The 9,120-nt window shown below is 32.6% G+C and overlaps 1 pseudogene; it reads right to left on the minus strand.

The window, feature by feature from the left end:
- Positions 1-562: 562 nt before the first annotated feature.
- On the minus strand, positions 563-1,769 carry LOC149233969 (transcription factor ABORTED MICROSPORES-like; annotated as a pseudogene).
- Between the last annotated feature and the right edge of the window lie 7,351 nt (positions 1,770-9,120).

Raw genomic sequence — 9,120 nt, forward strand, 5'->3', positions numbered from 1 at the left:
TACAAAATAGATGATCCAAAGTAGTGTCCATTAAACTGCTTTACCAGCAATCTGGTTTGAGTCTGTGAAGTAGTTTTTTTTTTATATAATGCTATGATTGTATGTTGTATTTATGTTCAAATCTTCAGATATTTTCTCACCTCAGTGGAAAAGCACACTGAGGTACACAGATAATTGCTCAATACAAAAATTAATGATTCTCATGTAGATTTGTAGTAACTCTCTGCTTATTAGACTAATAGGCATCCATGCTCTTACAGGGGCTTGAAGTTCTGAATCTGCTAGTTACTCACCACAAAGTATTATAAAACTGCATTGGATTTTTAGGAAAACCAATGTCAGAAGTTTGAAGTATGCATCACATCCTTGGAATGGTTATAGTTTATCGGTATGCATCCCAGCCACAAAGTGTCATAAAACTGCAACGAATGTCAAAATTTGTTTGAGGTATGCATCCCAACCTAGGAATGGATATATTTTGCAGAGAAATTGCACAAATGAAAGAAAAAAATAAATCATTTCTCTTAGAGTAGAAATCCATTGATTGGGATATCCACAGAGATTATCTATTGCCAGCCTTTTGTAAGGTATGTTCTTCAGGACCAGCTATGGTGGTATTAAGTTCATCTATGGTACAGCTCAAGTCCTTGGCTGTGACTTGCTGGTTATTGTTTTTTGACTAAAAAAATCAAATAAAGCACACTTCAGGAAGTAGTTCTATATATAACAGAGAAAATCCGATTAGGAATTTCTGGAAAATAACACTATCAATATACATATCCGATTAGGAATTTCTGGAAAATAACACTATCAGTATACATAGCTCCTAGAATGTATCAAATATCGTAGCTGGTAAAAGGATAGTAAAGTATTTCCACGGTTAAGTTCAGAACTGTTACTTACCTTAGCATAAAGGGTATACACCATGTTGGATCCAACAGCGTTTATGGTGCAATTTACAATCTCCAGTTGATTGGCATCCATGATAGAAAATAATTTGGGCAGAAAACCAGTCTTCTCAGGGGCCCATATTGTGATGAAAGCCTGGCCACCCAAAAGTTTGGATCCAAGAATCTATAGACCTGGATGTGATGATGTTACTGGAACTGAAGGAAGGATGTGAATACCAAGAGAATTTTCAGACATTCTGATTGTTGGGCTTGCAAATCTTTCAAGGCAGTTTGGAGGGTCTTGATATAATCAATGGCCTTATCAACAATTCTTCCTTTGTCCACTTGAGAAAGAAATACTTCAGCAATTCAGTGTCTAGAACATCTAGAACATCAGCTTTGATAAGAATCTATCAATTCTGCAATCTGAATCTAGCACGTCTGTACAGTCATGAAAATCTATTTTAAACTCATTTGCTTAGCTCATGGCCTATATTAGTGTCTTCAACTGTTATTCCAGACAACAATCATCAAGTACTACCTTTGAATTGAGACCCTCAAGTAACAGAGACTTTAGGGTATTGAGCATACAATTCATTTTACTCCTCCTAGCCCTTTCAATCCATACATGTATTTTTTCATCATGGCAACTCTTCAACTCTTCTTTGTTGAGAATGGACCTTGATCATCCTCTTGCAATGATGGACTTTTTGCACCAGCCCAACTCATCTTCCCACCGTTGTTCATAGATTGCACCATTGATTTCTCTTTTTCTACTGGTCTACAGTTTGTTGAAGTGGAGTAAGTAGAAATAATCGTATAGAGATCTTCGAAGTCTCTGTACTTAGACATCATGGGGAAGGGGGTGACAGACAACATTCTGCAAATGGGATCCCAAAGAAAATGGCAGAGAAGTTTATCAGCATTCCAAATTCTGATAAGGTCCTGATTGAAATGTCTTTGACTGTTACATGCAAGTATAGCCATATAACAGAAACAATAAGGCCAGATGGAAGGGCTAGCAGGTACGCAGGCTTTCTATTCATATGATATGGTGTTTATTTGAACACGTACTGCATCATGGAAATGAAAGACATTTACAGATTTTTTAAACATTTCCGAGTATCTTAGTCATAAATCTTGATATCATTATGATTATATCTATATGTTATTGATTAGACATCAAAGGTAATCTCCTGAAATCAATTATGTTGTCTGCCTAATTTTTCAGATTGAGTACAAACCTTCACTTATATTCTTTATTGAAAGCAACACATATTTAGTTTTTATGGGATGGTGATGGAAACAAACACTTCTCATCAATCTGATAGTAATAATTTTCAAGCTGCTTTTCATAAATTTCTAGATAATAGGTTGGTTGGATTGTGTTTCAGTGTTTATAGTCTTTATTGGATTTTCGGAGTATTTTTATGATGTTTTAATTTTTTTATAATTAAAACTATTGAATTTATGTTGATTGCAAATTTTAATATTTAATTATTTGTTAGAGATTTGTAAATGGTAGTTTTTCATTTTTCATTTTTACTGGATGTGTTTGGATTTTGAATTTTTAATCTATTTCTTACATCCCAGAAGATTTTGGACAGTCAACTTATTTCTTTACATCTGAGAAAAAGAAACTGCCAAACTAAAACAATTTTAGACCTACTCCACCCAATTTAATTGCTATATATGAAATATACAATCAATTATCTGTATAAAAAATGACATATTTATATATATTTTTTTGATTATACAAAAATGGATATGTACATTTTGTTTTGACTGTTGGTACTCCCCCTCCATAAATATTTAGAATCATAATATTTTGCAAATGGAGATATTTGTCAGATCCCTTTTGATAAAAGGGAACAATGTTCTTTTAAATCTGTGGGTTAAACGATTGCAATGATGGAATGGTTTGACAATAAGGTGTGATCCAAAGATGCAATGATTATGATGCCCAATCTTTTCAAAGTATTATGACCTCATTCTCTTGTCACCATCCAGTTCAATAGCTGCACTTAGTAAGCCTTTTGGTGACTCCATATCTGCAGCTCAATTGTTTACTTGGCCTTTGAAAAGTTCTGGTAACACAAATTCAAACATGGTTAGATGCCTGCACCGATTCAAAAGTTATTTAAAGGTATTGCAGATTTTTGTCAAATTCTCTAACTCCTGCTAGGATTAAATAATAATGGAATTACAGACTGAGAACCATTCTAGATATTGTACTAACCTACCTATTTAAATTTTTAACAAATCTTGTGTATTAACCTACCTATTTAAATTCTTAACAAATCTTGTGGGACATTATTGGGCAATTGTCATTTTTATTACTCTGGAAAATATAAAAATAATCTAATAATAAATTAGAAGTTAAATTTTAAAAATATATTAGTAAAATCATATTAAAAATATTAATGAGGTTATATAACTGAAGGCTTCATAAATATAATAAAAAAAATTATTGCAATACAAAGAAATGCACACAATTCCTTGATTAACCATGTATAAAAAGGTTATGGGTCAACTTTAACTTGAGAATAAAAAGGTATTATAGATCTTATTGTAAAATTGACCATTTTGCTAAATAAAATTTGCTTATATATTAATTTCCAAATCTAATTAGAATATGAATTTATTAGAATTGGAATGATCTTAAATCCCTAGGAAATTGGTGGGCGGGGAGCCACCTGGCATGAATCTAATTTAACTTGAAAAAAAAACATTACACATCTTATTGTAAAATGGACCATTTTGCTAAATAAAATTTGCTTATATATTAATTTCCCCATCTAATTAGAATTAGTAAATTGGTGTGCAAGGAGCCACATGGCACAATTTTTTTTAATTTATTAAAGTCATAACCTAGTACAACCATTGATAAGCACTTAGACGAAGTATATGGTGAGCATATTCCCTTGAGAAGCAATCTAGGCACTCAATTAAAAAATAATAAAAGTCAACCAATCCTCATCCACGCTAAGTTGAAATAGGAAGTCTTAAGCAATTATGATATAACAAGAAACTCACTACAACCATTGATAAGCACTCAGACGAAGCATATGGTGAGAATATTCCCTTGAGAAGGAATATAGACACTCAATTAGAAGTCAACCGATCCTCATCCACAGTAAGTTGAAATACAAAGCCTTCTGCAATTATGATATAACAAGAAACAGGAAGCCTTACTCAATTATGAGATAACAATAATCATATAAATAATACATGTTTTAATGATTATATAGTAAGTTTTTTTTTTTTTTTTGTCGGTTAGGTTAGGTTAGGTACATTTAATCTTAGTTTAACTCCTTAATTGAATATGTCAAAACAAAAGCCAATCTCCACACAAATTAAAGCCAATCTCCACACAAATTAATGATTATTGATGTTAAAATAACTTAAAACTCAAGTTGAGTAGTGACACAGGGAATCAAGGGAACTAATAGTGTAATTACTCTAATATGAAAGACAAAATTGAAACCTATAGTTTTGGAAATCTAATATAAGTGCAATTACCTCAAATGCTCCAACTTTTCCCATCTATGAAGACTATGAATTTAGTTGTCATTTTTTTTAATAAAACAACATATTTTGGGGAAAACCTCTGAGCATTTCCCCTCATTCTAAATATTGGCACCCAAGGTAAACTCTACATCCTTCAGGGCACAAGGCTCTAGCACTACTACACAATATGGGTAGTTAAGACATTTATTTAAGACAATCCAAACAAAGTCTAACTTGTTCAAAGATGAATGCAATTTCTTTTGTTCTTTCAATTGTTTAAATGTCTCTGCAACAACTCGATACATTGTCATCAAGCTCAACAATAATACCCTGATTCTCCCGAATTTCACAAGCTTCATAAATAATTTATTCAAGCCCTAAATTGATAACTCGCATAGTGTCATTGATGATCTATTTACTTAGGCAATTCTCTTCCACTTGTACGTTTGTCCACATCTAGCAACTGGTTATTTTATTTTTGATATTTTAACAAGTTTTCCATTACAAGTATAGAATTGTCTTCTTCCTCAATTATGCGAATTGGATTCTGTTGCGATTGTGAGTTTATCATTTTTGCAAAAAGAAGAGCTTTGTGTCAAGTACGATATTTTTTTAAGCTCAAACATTTATTTTTGTGCCAGAGAAATTAAAAAAATGTTTTTGAATCTTTAATAGAATTTCTTGGGAATAAAAGCTAGAGAAATTCAATAGACAGGTATTACATCTAAGACATTTTTTTATCAGAACAAGGAAACCTTATTTTGAAAATTGAAATTTATTGATGGCACTAGAAGGATACAATGGTCCAAAGAGAATAAATAATACCATTATTTTATAGTTTGGACATATTACATGACTAAAATAAGGATAAGAAGCAACAAGTAGCTAAATTAACAACATTATATAACAAATGATGAGGGAGTTTATTAATGTTCCTCTTACTACTAAAGTCTTTCTATTAAGCTTTCCTCATAAAATTAGACCAATTTCTAATGAACAAAAACTATTATCCATTGCATTGTGAATTAAGGTGATATGAGATTACTTTGTTATGAAATGTTTGATTTAAAACATTTACTTATAAAGATTCCATAATCTTAATGAAGAGCATTTTCATAAATCTTTTCGAGTGAAGTGTTGTGCATTACCTTCACTTTGAACATATCTTGGTTGGAATCTCCCTAAAACATAACATATGATAAAAAAGAAACACCAATAAAGAAACAAAATCACTAATGTTTCTTATGCCATTGCCTTACGGCGTTTCCTTTGCAACATGTGGTGCAAATGCTAGTTTTATAACCAATGGATATATCGAAGAACGCTAACCATTTTTTTGATAGTCATGTATCACTTGGAAGAAATGAAAAATGAAATAGGTACAATTATGTGATATAAATGGATGGTAGAGATTTATTTAGTGCACCTTACAATGAAAACACATATAGTGTAATCATGAATGATGTGTGTTGGACACTGCTCCTTTTTTCCATATGCATATTTGCTTGTTTTCGTAAGAATGTTGAGGCCAAGAATATAGTGATTGATATTTTGTTTAATATGTATTATTTTTTTAATAAGTGCACTCTAATTAAAGTTAAAAATCAATATTATATTTAAAAAATAAATAAATAAAATGGTATATCTGGTTAAAAACTGATATTATATTTAAAAATATTAAAAATTGTATATTTGATTGGTTTTTTTTTTTTTTTTTTTTATTTGAAATAGATTTGAGTCTTATTACCCTTTTTAATTTTCTTAATGTGTTCTCCCAATATAATAGTCTTTTTCTACATATAATTTTCATTGAAAAAGTTATCCAAGAGGAAGAATATTTTAACATTCAAACTTATGTCTCAGATCAAAACCTCATCTCTATGTCAAATCTTGTCAGATGTTAAATCTCTATGTTAGATGTCATAAGATGTTAGATTTGAGTTTCATTGCTTCACCGCTTCATTTCATTACTTCATCACACCTTAACACATTTCTTCATCCCAAAGCATTGGATCTATTTTAGTACCACCTCATCCCATCAAATAGGTTCTATTTCATTAGAAGATGATTTGTTGGCTCATTAACACAACCTATGTTGATGATGTTCAATAAGAAGCAAGAGTAGCTAGAGTTACAAAGATAGGAGCAAAACCACTAACAATGACATGAAAATTGATGATACTATGATCTAATAATAGTTTATCATTTCAAATAAGTAGCACATGTACAATCAGTTATAATGTCAGTAGTCCATCTAGTAGCATTATATGAAGCAACAATTAGTTTATGCATAAGGTGAGTCACTCAATTGTTCTCATTTCTACTACTATGAGCATAACTTCCCTCTACATTTGAATACAGAAAAATTGTATTGTGTTATGTAAAATAATTCTCATTATGAATAAAAACTCACAAGTTTTCAATATTTTAGCTTAAGAAAAAAATGCTTTTGTTATTTATTTCCCATATGATACTATAAGTGTCAAAACTTCCCACTCCAATAATAACATATTGCAAACAACAACAATAAGGATAGTCTAGGTAATGTTGTGCTTGATGTTGTCTTGTTCTTTTTTCATATACAATACTTTAATTGTTAACACTCCCTACATCAAACAATCATAGATTGCAAATAACATTAATAAGAATCACCTAAGTGATGTTGTGCTCAATGTTGTCTTGTTGAAGGAGGATACAATTTATTTATTATGGATAAAAAGCCAAGATTTTAGCTTGAAGAAAATATGTCTCCATTCTTTATTACCTATGTGATACTCTAATTTTAAAATCTCCCCACATATAACATTAACCTATTGCAAATAAAAACAATAAGAATCACCTTGATAATGTCGTGCTTGATGTTGTCCCATTAAAGGAGGAGGATACAAATTACTTGCAAGCTATGGATATGCAACATATTTTATCTTCCATTTTAGAACAATAGTGGAAAACCTCAAACCTAAGGTATCAATATGAATTTCAAAGGAGCTCTTGGTTATTTAGAATAAAGGCCCATTTCAGGAACCATAACTATAATTACCAAAAACCGAATTGTAGAATTTTGAAAATTTTTGCTAGTTTAATTTGTTGTTCCACACAAGCCCTAGAATGCAATACCTAGTTTAATTTGTTGTTCCACACAAGCCCTAGAATGCAATACCTAGTATCATCCTCAATCCCCAAAAAAACCATAGAACAAAATCCCATACCTATAATTTATTTCTTTATGTTTCTCAACTATCAACAAAATGCAACAAGAAACATCCTAGGATTTAATTTTGTAAGCGATGGAGCTTCTCCTCAACTTAGCTATGGAGCTATACTGGCAATTGGTGGATATCGTTATGAGAGAAATATATGAGCTTGAATCCACATACAAACCCTCGTATTCCTTCATGAAATTTTCAATATCACCCTACATAAAGTGTTAAACACTGTGTTTCCATTGATGTCAAAGTGATTCCTTCTTGAAATTTTCAATATCACCCTACATAAAGTGTTAAACACGGTGTTTCCATTGATGTCAAAGTGAAGGGAGGCCCATGAGAACCTTTTTTGGAGTACATTTATAAATTAGGGAGAGACCATTAATATGGATAATGTTGATAGAAAATAATTTTTATATTTTGTCTCAACGACACTTGGGATTGGTTAAATATGTAAAATAGTGTAAATAGAAAATAAGGAGAGCTAGGATATGAAGTCCAAGGGTCTCTCTTTCCATGTATATATCTGTGATTAGCCTTAATACAAAAACACAATTCATTTTGAGGAATTACCTCCTGACCTGACATGGTATCATAGCCAACTTCCTTTTTGGCTTTGTAGAATTGACACATCTGTGATTGCTCCATTCTCTGACGGTTGCTAGAGGATCGTGCTGCCTGGAGATGTTGTGGTGCATTGAAGTCGTGGCTGTGGTGTGGTGAGTGCATATTCAGATTGTCATATTAGTGAACATTGTGGTATTGTATTATGTTGTACGTTACGGTATTACTCAGTTGAGCGCATACCTCTGCTCCCAAACAACGCTCTCCCCATTACGCTCCAAACCGCACGACAGTCATAACTCTGGCCCTGACATATGAAAGTTTTATCGCCTCCCCCATCTCGCCTCCTCCCTAACGCTGGCCACTACATAATGCCTGTCCACTATATAACGTTGTCCATATAAGATTTCTGTATAGCACCGGTTTTTTACATTGCGTTTTCCCACGCTCCCAATCCCACTCCATACCATCCACGTTGAATAATACACTGCCATACCACACTTTGAACGTTGCTCTTGACGTTGGTCTCTGAGTGTTAGAGTGGTATTACCACACTCTATGCATATACCGCGTTGTGTGATACCATGCTGCCCATACGACGCTGCATCCATATAATATTACGCAACTCCCGGTTTCATATATACCACTCCATATATAACGAGGCCAACTTTGGTTGCCTGAATGTTGTTGGTTGCCAATCCGCTGCATACCATGGAGTCCTGTAACTGTCCCTGCCCATACCTATGCTCCCATACCAATTCGCTCCCACTCCCATTAATTTTACATTACGTTGGTTAACAACCGGTTTTATATAACGCGTGGTTTTTTATATAACGTATGGTAGTTGATTAATATAAATCCGCCCCATACCACAATACTCCCTCTGTCACGTTCTTCATACACCATGGATCCAGCATACCATAGTTCTCCGTCTGTCACGCTGCCTCCAT

This window comes from Pinus tabuliformis, chromosome 8 (genome assembly GCF_031772625.1).
Source record: "Pinus tabuliformis cultivar Carrire ecotype Pingquan chromosome 8, CPIR1, whole genome shotgun sequence".
NCBI lineage: Eukaryota > Viridiplantae > Streptophyta > Pinopsida > Pinales > Pinaceae > Pinus > Pinus tabuliformis.